Here is a 14016-nt window from a genome sequence, read left to right as displayed (position 1 = left end):
AGAGTGTACTAGACTAACGTATTCTAGTACACTCTAGACACAGCTGGAAACGTGATCGCCCAAAACTGTGACGAGCGCACGCCAGCGCGCTCGCCGGCGCGCGAGCTTCGCGTTGCTAGTTCGTCTGCAACGCTTGCACGTGCTTTGCGATGTCCTCGCAATCATCGTTGTCCTCGTTTTCGCCCTCCAGCGGCGACTATTTCCTGCAGGCGGGAGTCGCCGCCGTATGAGACGTGGCCAACCACTTTTGACCGGATCCACTGCAAAGCAGCGACTCGGAAAGTGCGGCCAGCGACAGCTATCAATACGCATACGCACCGTTACAAGTACGAACCATTCGTCGAAGGCGCTTTCGGAATGAAGCATATTTCGGAGTAGGCCACAAGGCCGGGTAAAAGTCGGCACAGCATCAGTATGGCATCAGGCTTGAGGGTACGCAGTCTTCGTGGGAGATCATCGGACTGCTTGCTCTAAGCTCAGCTGGTTTTGTTTATACTAGGCACGCTCGAAATGAAACGAGCAAACGTCCAGTGGCGTGCACGAACTCGGACCATTTCCGCTCGGCGCCGACGGTAGTGAACAAGCAAGCCAGGCGAGCTGGCGATCGGTGGGAAACGATATACAGGCCCGGCCACCGGCCTTGCTCGCTGGCCGTCGGATCCGAGGCCGACGGCTCTTGCGATCCGTCCGCAGCTCGTACTAAAGCACCTGTATTCGTAAACACAATCAACGTCTGCACATTTACGCCGCTCATAAGTGACAATACAATTAGTTTTCCCGACGCCGTTGCTAACGATGAGAAAACACGTTAGCCAGGCGAGCCTCTTCGCAGTGACGATTGCAGCGGCGGCTACACTGACCACTTGCGCGTCAAAGCCACGCCAACGATTTACTATTTCGCGCAAGGTTTTATAACATGCACACTTTCTAGGTCACTTCACTCTGAGGTATTTGGTGTCGGAAAAATTTTTTTGCTGATTTTTGTGCTGCCGTCAGCGGCAAAAAAAGAAGTCGCAGTTTCGCCCGAAAGGCCAAGCACCGATTGCGATAGCAAATTAGTCTATATCTGTGCGAAGTAAGGATAGTAGTTTGAGCGGCCGTGTAAACTTGTAAACATGCGCTTACTAACGAAATTAACAATGACAGAATGTGTAAGCGTGACTCAGCGAGGACGTAGAAAGAAACAGACACAGCGCTATCTGTGTGTCTGCTTCTTTCTACGTCTTTTTTCAGTCGCGCTTACACATTCTATCATAGATTCAAACCAATTAGCCTGCCAACGTGTTGACAACTAAACAACTAAATTGACAAGCACGGTGTCACGCGCGCACAAGTAAACACATGTCGCTCGATGAGCGCGGGAACTCGCTGTCAAAATGCTAGAGTGAGGTATCGCGGCAACAGCAAGCGAATTGAACTTTGTGCATCCCTCACTTCAATGCGAAGGAGACGTCGAAAGCACAGCGCATACGAAGCTACTGGCACTACGCGCACTCTGCAAACAAAGGCGTGTACTACGGCTATTGGAGGACGCCGTAGTAGACGCCGCGGTTGTCTCCAGCATGGAGGAAGGAAAATATAGGAGGGAGCATTACGTCACGCAGCCAGCCTTGGCAAGCGAACGCTCCGTGAAACCACAGTGGGGGCCCAGCACGTGACGTCTTGCGTCGAGATCACGGAGCAAGAATCGATATTTGCTGAGACATTTGGTTCCCAGTATCTATGCCAATAGCTTTTACTCGGTGCGCGCTTGCTCAGCTGCCCTGCCGTGGCTCTGCCTGCAGAGCTGGAACATTAAAACCAACCGCACACTGACGTGCAATCACCTGTTGGGCCATCACAGTCCCAGCAGATTCCGGCTTCAGTCGCGTTGCCGTACTTCCTCTTTTTTTCCTTCCTCCATGGTCTCTCCAGTCTGTACGGAGCGGGGGGCGCGGAGGACATCGAGGCACCCTAGCTGCCGCAGAAGAACGACCCTTGTCCTTCGACTGGCCCCCGCGTTCGCCGGCTCACCCTCGCACGCTTTCACTTGCACATACAGCCTACGGCGCGCGACAACGATTTTATCGCCTTTGGACTTTATACGGAATCTCACGGTGACGGCAGAAATGCGCCTGGAGGGTCCATATAATTGCTATCGCAATCAAAAATATACCGGGGCGATTGGAGCGGCGGGAAACATACAGTTTCTCACTACATTACCTAGAGGGAAATCTGGCGCTGCTGCACTGTGGTATGCATGGGAATGCCGGTATGTTGTGGATTCGGATTGGCATCGTTCTCGTAGAGACAGGACACCTTGAAGACGCGCTTGGCAAGTACCGTTCCGTCTGTCACAATGATTCATTTTCTACTAGAACAGCACGTTAAAAGCTGTTTTAGCTTTATTATTACGCGAAAACATGTTTTGTTTAACTATGAGAACTTGTTATTGTGTGTACGACTACATGTTACGTAAAAAGTATCAGCGGGCCGCTAAATTTGGAGGACAGACGACAAGGTTCGCGCTCGCTTTGAAACAGTTGGTCGTCTGTTCTTGCTTTTCTTCGCTTGGTCATGCATTGTGGGTGAGTAAAGATGTAATATGGGTGAATAGAAACATTTTATGAAGATTTTACTTTGAGAACGCATTATTTGCATAGCCATATCCACGTTTTAGACGAAGCCTCTTGCAACACCAGCCAACACGAGCCTCGCAGACACATATACCGTCATTCCCATGACGGCACGGTGCCCCCTTAAGAAACTCCCATAGACGGTGGCGCCAGATTACCCTCTAGGTGTTATAGTGAGAAACTCTATGGCGGGAAACGTTCGCAGGGCCCGCACCGACGGCAGCGCAAACTCGTGACGTAACGTTTTCTCGGTTGCTTGCAATCCTTCCTTGATGTCGATGCCGCGAGGTGCTGCGTTCCGCGGTTCAGTGCGCGCACGTACTTTAAAGCTTATTTAACGCGACAGCGTTTAAGAGGAAGCTTTAGCTCGGGCCCAACTCCGACGCGGCCTATTCAAATACATGTAAAACGCAAAAACGTTTTTATGAGATAACCGCTGGACCGATTTTGATGAAATTTGTTGCATTTGAAAGAGAAAGTTAAATTCTAGTGACTGTTGGAAGCGGAATTTCGATTTAAGGCTTGAATTTTCTTAAAACGATTTTCAAATATTTGACCGTTTGAAAAAAATAGAAGCACGAAGTTTACAAATTCATAGCTCTGCATCAAGAACCGATATCGCGGTTCTGTAAACGGCATCCATTAGATCATTCAAAGCGGACAAATTCAATATGTCATTTTACATCTTACGTGAATTAGTTACGTTGGTTACAACGGTTTTGCAAAAGTTGTATTTCCCTATAATTAAATTTTTTTATATTCATGTGTAACATATCAATTTTGTCCGCTTTAGATGTACTATTTGGTGCAATTCATAGAATTGTATTATCATTTTTAGTGGTTGAGTGACAGAGTTGTAAACTTGGTAGTTTCGTTTTTTGAAAATTTTCGATTTTTGCCAATTTTTAATAAAAAATTGACAACCTAACTCAAAAATTCGAAACCAACAGTCACTAGATTTTAAGTTTGTCTTTTAAATGCAACAAACCTCGTCAAATTTGGTGCAGTGGTTGCTGAGAAAAACGAATTCTCCTTTTACATGTATTTAGATAGGAGCACTCGAGCTAAAGCTTCCTCTTAAGAAACCGTGTTGCAGGAAATTCGGCGTCGGCGTCTGGCGTTGGACGTCGTTTCGGCAAAAAGATTTTCGAACCAGCCATAGCCAGGCCCTCCATGTGGCGAATTTCTCAAGCTAAAATACGTAGAAAAACCGTAAAGTACGTCTTGCACACAACCTACAGTTATGATAGCATTGCAATTTGACGATACGAGAAGACATAGTTTTGTTACGCGAGAACTCAAAGAAACAACTTTTCCAGCGTTTCACCATACATAGACCGGCCACAGCGCCCGCCATTTGCGCGCGTCGGCGTCCAAGGGTGTTGGGGGCCACGGAGCGGCGCGCCTGGTTCCTTGCAATACCTTCAGATAGCGCTCGCCTCCACCGCATGGTGGAGGCGAGCGAAGCAACGCAACACGCCCCGCGGGAGGCGACGCTGCAGCCACAGGGACGCCAGCGAGCGCGAGGAGAGGAGGGGAACAAGCTAACCCCAAGGTATGAGCTCATAGTCAATGATAAGCACAACCTGGAAGTTAGGAGGGAGGGAAAGAATGCCCTAGTACTTATCGGTGGTGATTCAAATATGAGGAGGTGCAAAAGAGCTATAATGGAGCGTGCAAAGGGTGATAAGCGGGTAGCAGTCGGGACGTTCCCAGGCAGGACAATGGACACAGTACTGAGAGAAACAAAAAGCGAGCTTTCTGAGAATGTTGCAGAGCGCAATTTGGTAGTGGTAGCGGCGGGGCTAAATGATGTGTTGAATGGTGAAGCTGCAAAAGTAGTGGAAAGATTAGCGGAGGGAGTTGACGATTTAAGGGCGATAGCACAGCAAGTCCAGATCGTGGTATGCACAGTGCCGGAGGTGCAAGGAAGGAACGGAGCAATCGCCAAGGACGTTGTGGCTGTAAATTGTGAAATAAGAAAGCTAAGCCAGGAGAAAGGATTTGAAGTGGCAGACATAAACAGAGAAGTGCATAGAGCAGGCTTTGGCGGACGCTTTACACGAGATGGCATCCACTTTAATGGAAGGCTAGGAGCCGAGATCGGCTGGCGCCTGGCAGGTCGGGCAGTAGCTTTTTTAGGGGGTCCACTGCGCCTCAGGGCGTAGGGGTAGGTAGAAACAGTGTAGAAAGTGCAACAATAGAGGCTGACGCCAATAAAATGGCCACTAGGAGGTCCAGGAAGAAAACTACAAATAAATTTAACACCAGGATCAGGTACATAAACATGCAAGGCGGTAGAAAGAGAGCGAGGTGGTTAGAAATAGAACAGCAGTTAAAGGACGAAGAAGTAGGTGTATACGCGCTATGCGAAACACACCTCAGGGATCTAGAAGGCCCACCGCTTATTGAAGGCTACGTCTGGGAAGGAAGCAATAGAACAACAACGGAGAGGAAGGGAGGAGGAGTAGGTATGCTCATACACCAAGGAACAAATTGGCAAAGAATAAAGTTAACTTGCAAAGAACATGTCTGGGTATCAGGTACAATTGCCGGTAAAAAGGCATGGCTAGGAGTAGTTTATTTAGGGACAGGGGACAAATACAGGCAAGAGAACAAAGATCTAGTGAAGTGTCTCGATGACGATATAAAGCAGTTTGGAGAAGGTGCCGATATTTGTCTGCTGGGTGACATGAATGGCCACATCGAGGATCTGGATGGATACACAGATTGTAATGGGAAGTTGATGCTAGGCTTCTGTGAATGACACAACCTAGTTATAGTAAATAGAGAAACTAAGTGTGAGGGACAAATCACGTGGGAGTCCCGTAACAGACAAACGACCATTGACTACTGCTTAATGTCGCAAGGATTGTATAGCAAGCTAGCAATAATGGAAATAGACGAAGAGGGGAAGTACAGCCTCGGAAGTGATCATAAGCATATTAGTCTACAGTTGGGAGCCCTACTCAAAAGAGAAATGCAGGGAAGCCAACAAGAGTACGCAAAATTAAATGACGCGCAAATAGCGCAAATAGCGGCTGGCATAGAGGAAGCATAAAGAAACATCCCATGGAAAGGTGGGATTATAATCAGTTAGAACTACTCATTAGTACAAAAATAAAAGAGGTAAAAGGAGTAAACTGCTGGAGAGGAAAGGGGAAGCCACGAAGTTGGTGGAATAAGGAAATTAGAGAGGCCATCGAACAACGACGGTGGGCATCTCGGGAACACAGAGAAGCAAAGAGGGCGCAGTTATCTGAAGAGGAAATAGGCCAAAAATGGGAATATTATCGACAAAAGAAACAACAAGTGCAGGTCCTCGTCCAGGCTAAAATAAAGCAGTCCTCTGATCGCTGGCTGGCTGAAGTTCGCGAAGCAACTAAAGGGGGCTCAAGAAAATTCTGGAACCATATAAGCTGGCTGGGTAAAGCTAATCACAGAAAAGAGGAACAGATTCACGATGCCGAAGGAAATTGTTTAGAGGGAGATGACGCTGTGAACTACATCGGTTCAGTTATAGCAGAGTCATTTAGGAAAGACGATAGGGTAATCGCCCCAAGTGAGGCAGCAACACAGAATAGCATAATAGAAAACAGCTTAGAATTGACCAATCTTAACTGGAAAAAGGCGGAAGCAAACGTTCCAAAATGCACGTCCGCGGGGATAGAGGAAATTCCAATCAAGTTAATTAATGAACTTGGCCCAAGAAGCAAGGAAACGCTGATAAAAGCATTGGAGGCAGTCATAACAAATAAGCAAATTCCGCACAGCTGGAAACAGAGTAAAATGAATTTGATTTATAAAGGGAACGGTGATAAGAAGAACATAAAATCTTTCCGACCAATTACGATAACATCAGTTATATATAGGCTGGCGATGCAGGCGGTGAAATTAAAAATGCAGTCATGGGTAGAAAGTAATAGAATACTTGGAGAACTTCAGAACGAGTTCAGAAGTGGTAGGCGCTTAGATGATAGCCTGTTCGTGCTTACCCAGTGCATAGAAATAGCTAAGGCGGAAAATAGACCTCTGTATTTAGCCTTCCTGGACATAAGTGGTGCATACGACAATGTGAACAGGGAACTCCTGTGGAACATATTAAAAGCTGAAGGTATCGGTAATGAGGTAATTGATTTTCTAGAGGAACTATATCGAGAAAATAATGTTGAAATAACATGGGAAGGAATCAAGAGTACGACAACTGTCGAGGTTCACAAAGGATTAAGGCAAGGTTGTCCTCTATCACCGCTGCTGTTCATGCTTTATATGATAAGCATGGAAAGAAGGTTACAACGAAGCAATCTAGGGTATAATCTGTCGTACAGATTAGGCGAAAAGGTTGTTGAGCAACGACTACCGGGTTTAATGTATGCGGACGATATTGTACTGTTAGCAGATAGCCAGGAAGATTTGCAAACTCTGGTTAATTACTGTGGGGACGAAGGAGACAGTTTAGGTTTCAGTTTTAGTGCAGCTAAGTCCGGTGGGATGTTTTTCAACGATACAACTGATCAGGAGCTTACAATACAAGGCCACGAAATACCCCGAGTGGCCGAATACAAGTATCTCGGGGTATGGATAAACAAAGGGCAGATGTACACGGAAAAGCACGAACAGTCTCTAATAGCAAAAGGGCGAAGAGATGCCGGGATAATGAAACATAAGGCATTGTGGGGTTACAACAGGTATGAGGTACTGAGAGGCATTTGGAAGGGAGTAATGGTGCCGGGGCTTACTTTCGGGAATGCGGTCCTGTGTTTAAGGGCAGAGGTTCAGTCGAGACTAGAAGTAAATCAGAGAGCTGTGGGAAGGTTAGCAGTAGGTGCCCACGGGAAAACCACAAACGAAGCAGTACAGGGAGATATGGGCTGGGCATCATTCGAAGCACGGGAAGCTCAGAGTAAAATCCTATACGAAAAACATCTGAGGAAATTGGATGATGACAGGTGGGCAGCTAAGGTGTTTAAATACCTATACAGAAAGAGCGTTGACTCACAATGGCGGAAAAGAACTAGGAAGCTAACCAGGAAGTATGCCAGACACGAGGACGAAAAAGGACAGAGCATTAAACGACAGATTAAAAATGCGGAAGGTAAAAATTGGATAAATTCAATGGAAAAGAAGCATAGTGTAGAACTATATCGATACTGGAAACAGCAGATCAGGAAGGAAGCGTTCTATGATAACTCAAGAGGCAGTGCCCTACTCTTTGAAGCTAGATCAGGATGTCTTAGAACGCGGAGCTATAAAAAGAAATTTAACGAAGAAGAAGACACATGTACTGTGTGTGGTAAATATGTAGAAGCGATGGAACACCTCATACTAGAATGTGATGGTATCAATCCCGATGTCGATGCGGCCACAGTCACCCTTCCTGAGGCCCTAGGGTTCAGAGATGATAGTCATGTAAATAAATATGCGGTGGAAATTAGCAAAAGGCGATTGGAGGATTGGTGGCTCAAAAGCAGAGAGGTGACAGACGTATTTAAAGAAAATCGAGAAATTCAATAACACACAACGAGATAAAAATAAAAGGCAAAATAAAAATCTGAGCATGGTGGCAACTGCCATCGCCCCGTTTCAAAGAGGACGCTCCTACCTTCCATCCATCCATGGTGGCATGGTGGCAACTGCCATCGCCCCGTTTCAAAGGGGACGCTCCTACCTTCCATCCATCCATGGTGGCATGGTGGCAACTGCCATCGCCCCGTTTCAAAGGGGACGCTCCTACCTTCCATCCATCCATCCATCGTGGGCCACGCAAGAGGTTGCGTTTCTCCCACTAACCCCGCCTTCATGCATAGCGTTCGCGGCCAGCGTTAAGTCTGTTTCACATGGCGCGATTGGGGCGAAAAAAAAAAATCGTTCTGCCGCGTACGTCGCAGAGCGATTTTCGCTGACAGCTTTCACATCCGTTTGCGGCAGCGCGAGATCCGTCGCAGCGATGCGCAAGGTTGCTTCCTGCTCACGAAGTATCCATGTCTGCATCGTTAAATAAAAACAACATGGAAACTAGTCAAATATTCGAATTTTCCAATTTTTATTCGATGATAGAATAGGTACACCATTTTTAACGTTTAAAAGCTTTGAGACTTTACGACATTGCAGATACGGTGAGTTAGGAGCTGCACAACACCGCAAGTAAGAGCGCGCGGCTTGTGCGGCGTCGGTGGGGTGGTTGCGTTTAGTACACTCTGGTTTCGTTGTTACTATGGTAGCCACAACCTTCTTTCCTGGATGAGTATTTGCTTTTGCACATGAACAAGCTACTATTGAGTGTGTATGTATAAGCAGTTGGCGTAATCTGTAGCGATGAAGAGGTTGACGACGGTGGCGATCAAGTGGGTACGTGCCTTATGTTGAAGCGGCGTCCTTCTCCCGACCTGGATAGCGTGCAGCTTCTCCTTTCAAACGAATTGTGTAAGCGGAATAACAGAAGAATGTTTATGAAGCTCCTAAGCCGCAAACGCTGGTGCATGGGTACGCCCTACACATAGCTAAAACTGGCGCGCGACATTCCTCCACAGAGCTACCATCGCGTGGTAAAACAGGAAAGCGCCTATTTTGACAGCGCTTTGTTTCGTCACACTGTCCCTCCCACATTGCGCCGATCGCTGCGACTGAGCGACGGCGCGACCAACTTGTTGGAATTCAGTCGCGGAAGGCCCACGACGTCGCGGCGGTCGCTGAGCGACGGAGTTTGCTGTGTCGCTGACTGAAAATCGCGCCATGTGAAACAGCCTTTACCCGGTATATACGCTCCAGTTGCCGGGAAGCGTAAGGATCTTTGAGTGCTATCCCGTTCCACTCTTAAAGACGAAGCTTAAGCGTCCTCCATCTCTTTGTATACGTTCTAAGCTATATTCGCCGTTGATATTAACGCGACAGCGTTAAGGAGCTCGTGTCGCAGAAAAGCCGGTGTCGTCGGCGGCGTTGGCCGTGAGCGATAAATCTCGGGAGGCACTTCATGAATAAAAAACAACTTGCAAGATAGGCTGGGTGGGAATCGAACCAGGGTCTCCGGAGTGTGAGACGGATACGCTACCACTCAGCGACGAGTTCGATGCTTCAAAGCGGTACAAAAGCGCCTCTAGTGAATGCGGTGTTGCTTTAGAAACGTGCCGTAGAAAGTTATACTGCGATGTATATCGGTATTTATGAGCATGTAACTTACAGAAGTCGCAGTTACACGAGTAGCGAAGTACGTTTCCGCTACATTTCTTCAGCGCTCTGCGCACACGCAGAGCCATCTTGCGGCAAACACAGAAGACCCCCTCCTCGCAATGTGCTGCGCTGCCCCGACACGTGGCGCGCCACTCGCCCGCTTCTTAACCGCTTCTCCCCTTCGGGCCGTGCGGGAACCGGTGCGAGGATGCCCCACTACCCTTGCGTTTAATAAGTTTTCTCGCTCTCTCCCCTTCCAACTTCACTCGTCACTCGCACCCGCGCGTTTTGGCGACCTGGCTCCTCTTTCCGCTCACAGCGCGATTCCTAGGTGCAGCGTCCGATGCGGGACGCCTCTGACCTGATCGCTGCGCCGTAGCGCGTCTGGTGGGAAAGCGTCCCCTGCGATGTGTGCCGAGCTGCTTCCGAGGAGTCATGCGTCTGCGTGGTGCTCCCAAGCGAGATAGAGGACGATCCCATCGAGGCGTCAGCCCCATGATCGCGTCGGCCTTCATGGCGCGTCGCGGTCCGGCTTTCCGTGCTGATCACGACGTTTGGCTCGCGTAGATAATTTCTTCCTCCGAGACACCGAGTTCTTTGGTTCGTTCCGCTTGCTCAGGCGCATGTTTCGTTGCCGCGCCGAACGCTGCATTGCTCGGCGCTCACCGCGTGATTGGTGGGTGCAAAGTCCGATGCAGGGCGCCTCATAAGTGACCGCAACGCCGTAGCGCAATGTCTTACACCCCTTGGCGGGTCGACGGGAACGCTATCGCGTTCCACTCTTGAAGGCGAAGCTTAAGCGACCTCCAATTTTTTTGCAGACGATGTGTCTGTGTGTGCCCACACAAATCGATCTCGCACGTTAACTCGACTTCTAAATTTCGTCAGTACTCCTTTAAAGGCCCCCTCACCAGGCCCCACACCAAATTCTGGTTATATGCTGGAAGTTGTTACGTGTCCTCTAGGGGGCGTTCTACCGCTTAAATTTTTCAAATCGGCTCATTAACGGCCGAGATGGAAATATTTCAGTGCCACTGCGTGGCCAGACGCTCTCTCCACTTGCCCTACCCTGCGCTGTCCACAAGCGAAATGCCTTCCCTGCGTTCTCCCAGACCGGACCTCGAGGATCGCGTGACGCATACGTCATGGGCCCCGCCTTCATTTTGTTCTCCTCGCCTTTTTTTTGGGCGCTACGCACTTTCTCTGACGTCGTCTCGCGCGAGCTGTTCTGATTGTCTGTTACGCACAGCGCACGATTTTGCGCGCTGTGAACAAGGACACATGACTAGCGGTATAATTCAGTGTTACATGAAGACTGAGGCAGAACAAGCGGATCGCAGAGCATGATCACGCGCTGGAACACGGTAGAAAATGGCATAGTTTTGGTACCTGCGCACGAGAATATACGACCGTTTGAACAAGCAGACGAAGCGGAAGTACATCTCTCTTGCTTCGGTGCGAAGTAAAACAAAAACACGCATGTCATTCCGTTTGTGTGTTTTATTATTTATGTAAGCTTCGATTCGTAAATTCAAGCAACAGATCACACAAATAACATGTGTTGCCTTGAATAATTCTCGAAGTCGCATGTCACCGCGAGCGACGTCACACTGCGGAAATGAGTACGTAGCCGCAGGGACACGAGTTCGTCACCGTCCGCTTTGGAGCGCTGTCGCCGCGAGGAGAAGGGAAAACAGCATTCGGATTGAAATTTCAGACCTTTCCGCGGCGCGTATCGATGTAATTCTTTGCAAACACGATCGTTGAGCGCATTGTACGCTCTGCGCTTGTCAGCTCGAAATGGCTAGACCTGGTGAGGGGCGCTTTAAGGGATCGGTGTCCGTATGTAGGTGCGAAATCCTGAAGATAGTGCAATGCCGGGCCGACCCGAGGCGGAGGTGAAGCAGGCGTTAAGCACTCCCCATACGTGCGCAGTTCCCGAAGATAGTGCAATACCGGGCCGACCCGCAAATGAGGTGTAGTTCGCCATTAAGGGGCCCACATACACAGCTTCTCTGGTTATCTTTCTTCACACAGTGTAAGGGCACTGAGTTTTTTTGTTTCATTAGCAAGCGGTCAATCATTGTGTTACGTTAAATGCGTTGAAGAGCTGTTTCCCTTCGGCAACCTGAAACAAGACAGATCAAACACAGAACTGACAAAGCATGCTTTACTCACCGAGTGTCGTACAACCAGCCCCACGGAAGCTCGCAGCTGCAAGCCTGTGTTACTATGTCCGATCCTCGAATATGAAAGCGAGATCGAGTGGAGTCGCCGCCTGGCGGACACTGGCTGAACCGTGCATAATTCGGATGGCTCGTCGCGTTGTCTGCTACTTACTACCAGAGACCTTCAATGCTTAATGTTGTGATCGTACGTTTACTCCGCGAAGCAAGCCGCTCACGGAAAACGAGCCAACGTCCACTTCAGAGCCAGTTCCGACTGCGGCGATTCAAGGCAACCATGCTTTTGTACACCGCCAAACGGGTTTGGTCAATTTGGCATTCCTTCAAACGACCCCGTGGGTCCTTTCTCTCCCGTCGAGGAGCTACTATTGTGCTACACTACGTGCCTATCGTCGAGGCGACGGGCGCTCCCCCCTTCCCTTCTCTCTGCGTTCTTCTGAAGTGGTTACCCTTGTGCTGGGCTCCAAACATGCACTGACGACCTTCAAAGTTCCCCGAAGCTCCCGACCCCCTTCAGTGCGTCGAACTGAGGAGTCCGAGGGCACAGAGCACCACGACGAATCCACTGACAGCCTTCAAAATTCCACAGGACTGCTGACCCCTTGCCGTGAGGACGGACTGGTAGTAGGCAGCTTGAACTTCTTCCGCGACGAAAGATGAAAGCGACGCGGTTGACGTCAGCCCCGCCTCGCCTCATTCCTGCCAAAGGAATTTAAGGCAGAACCGAGTCATTAGCAACTTGGCCAAATCCAAAGAAGTTGACATTCTCGTGCTCCAAGAAACATGTCCATAGGTTCGGTCAGATCAGCCACATTGACAGGATTTTTCAGTCGCACGACCGTGGTCGCAAAACTCCTAAACGAATCAGCTGCATGCCAAAAGTTATGTTAGCATCAGAAAGGTTCGGGTGCGAGCTAGTTGGTACGGATCATTCATATTTAAAACAGCGCCAAAAAACACGAACAAGGGAGAACACAGGACGAACAGCTGTGTCCAGCGCTCGTCCTGTGTCCTCCCTTGTCCGTGTTTTTTGGCGCTGTTTTAAATATGAATTATGTTAGCATGTGTTTTCATTCAGCGTCCTCCTGCGTCGCACCAAATACAAAGACCACGCCCCCCGTGCCAGATTGCAGGAATGTAATTGGTGTCTTGCCTCGTGATGCGCTGGGGCGCAGCGGTTCCAGCAACATGCCGCATGTACGCGGTACAGCATTCGCCGGAAGCTAAACAGCAGCAAAAGAATGAAGAAAAAATTACGCGCCGATCTCTATACGCCAGCGCGAACTACAAATTACAGCTTACTCCCTATAATACTTCTCATCATGCGCGCGCAGTTCAGGCAGGAGGCGGCTAGCGTGGCCGGCCACTTATCGTGAACGGAGGCACGGGCGCACGCACTAGCATCGCTTTTTCTTCGGGGGCTTTCGCGCTGCCACAGCTGACGCCACGGCAGGGCACGTCAGCAAAGGGATTTCGCTAGAATAGCAGCTTGGGCTTGTTGGTTTTCCATACTGCTAGTAACAGCGCAAAATGTAGACAAGGGACGAGACAAGAAGACACCACAAGCGCTGACTTTCAACAACCTTGTTGAAAGTCAGCGCTTGTGGTGTCTTCTTGTCTCGTCCCTTGTCTACATTTTGCGCTGTTACTAGCAAAGGGATGACGTCTTCCTCTTAGCTAGGATCAAAATCCTCGGCTGTTGCCGGAACGCGAAACTGGCGAGAAGGGTCACGAACAGACGTCGTGGCCTCAAGGAGGACAACCTGCTTCGGCTTATCAACGCCTTTGTGCTGTGTCACTTCACCTACACCGTGGTCATGCACAACTGGCTCAGAGACGAGCGGGAAAAGCTTAATGCCCTCATTAGAAAATTCGTCAAGAGAGCCCTCGGGCTGCCCGTCAGAACGCATACCGAGGACCTTCTTCGGCTCGGCATACACAACACCATGGATGAGATAGCCGAGGCTCAGGAACGGGCCCAGCTAACTCGGCTGTCCACCACGCCGGCCTGCAGGCGTATCCCCGAGGAGATCGGACTCGCACCCACC

Source organism: Dermacentor variabilis, chromosome 3, assembly GCF_050947875.1.
Source record: "Dermacentor variabilis isolate Ectoservices chromosome 3, ASM5094787v1, whole genome shotgun sequence".
NCBI lineage: Eukaryota > Metazoa > Arthropoda > Arachnida > Ixodida > Ixodidae > Dermacentor > Dermacentor variabilis.
This window is presented reverse-complemented; position numbering follows the sequence as displayed.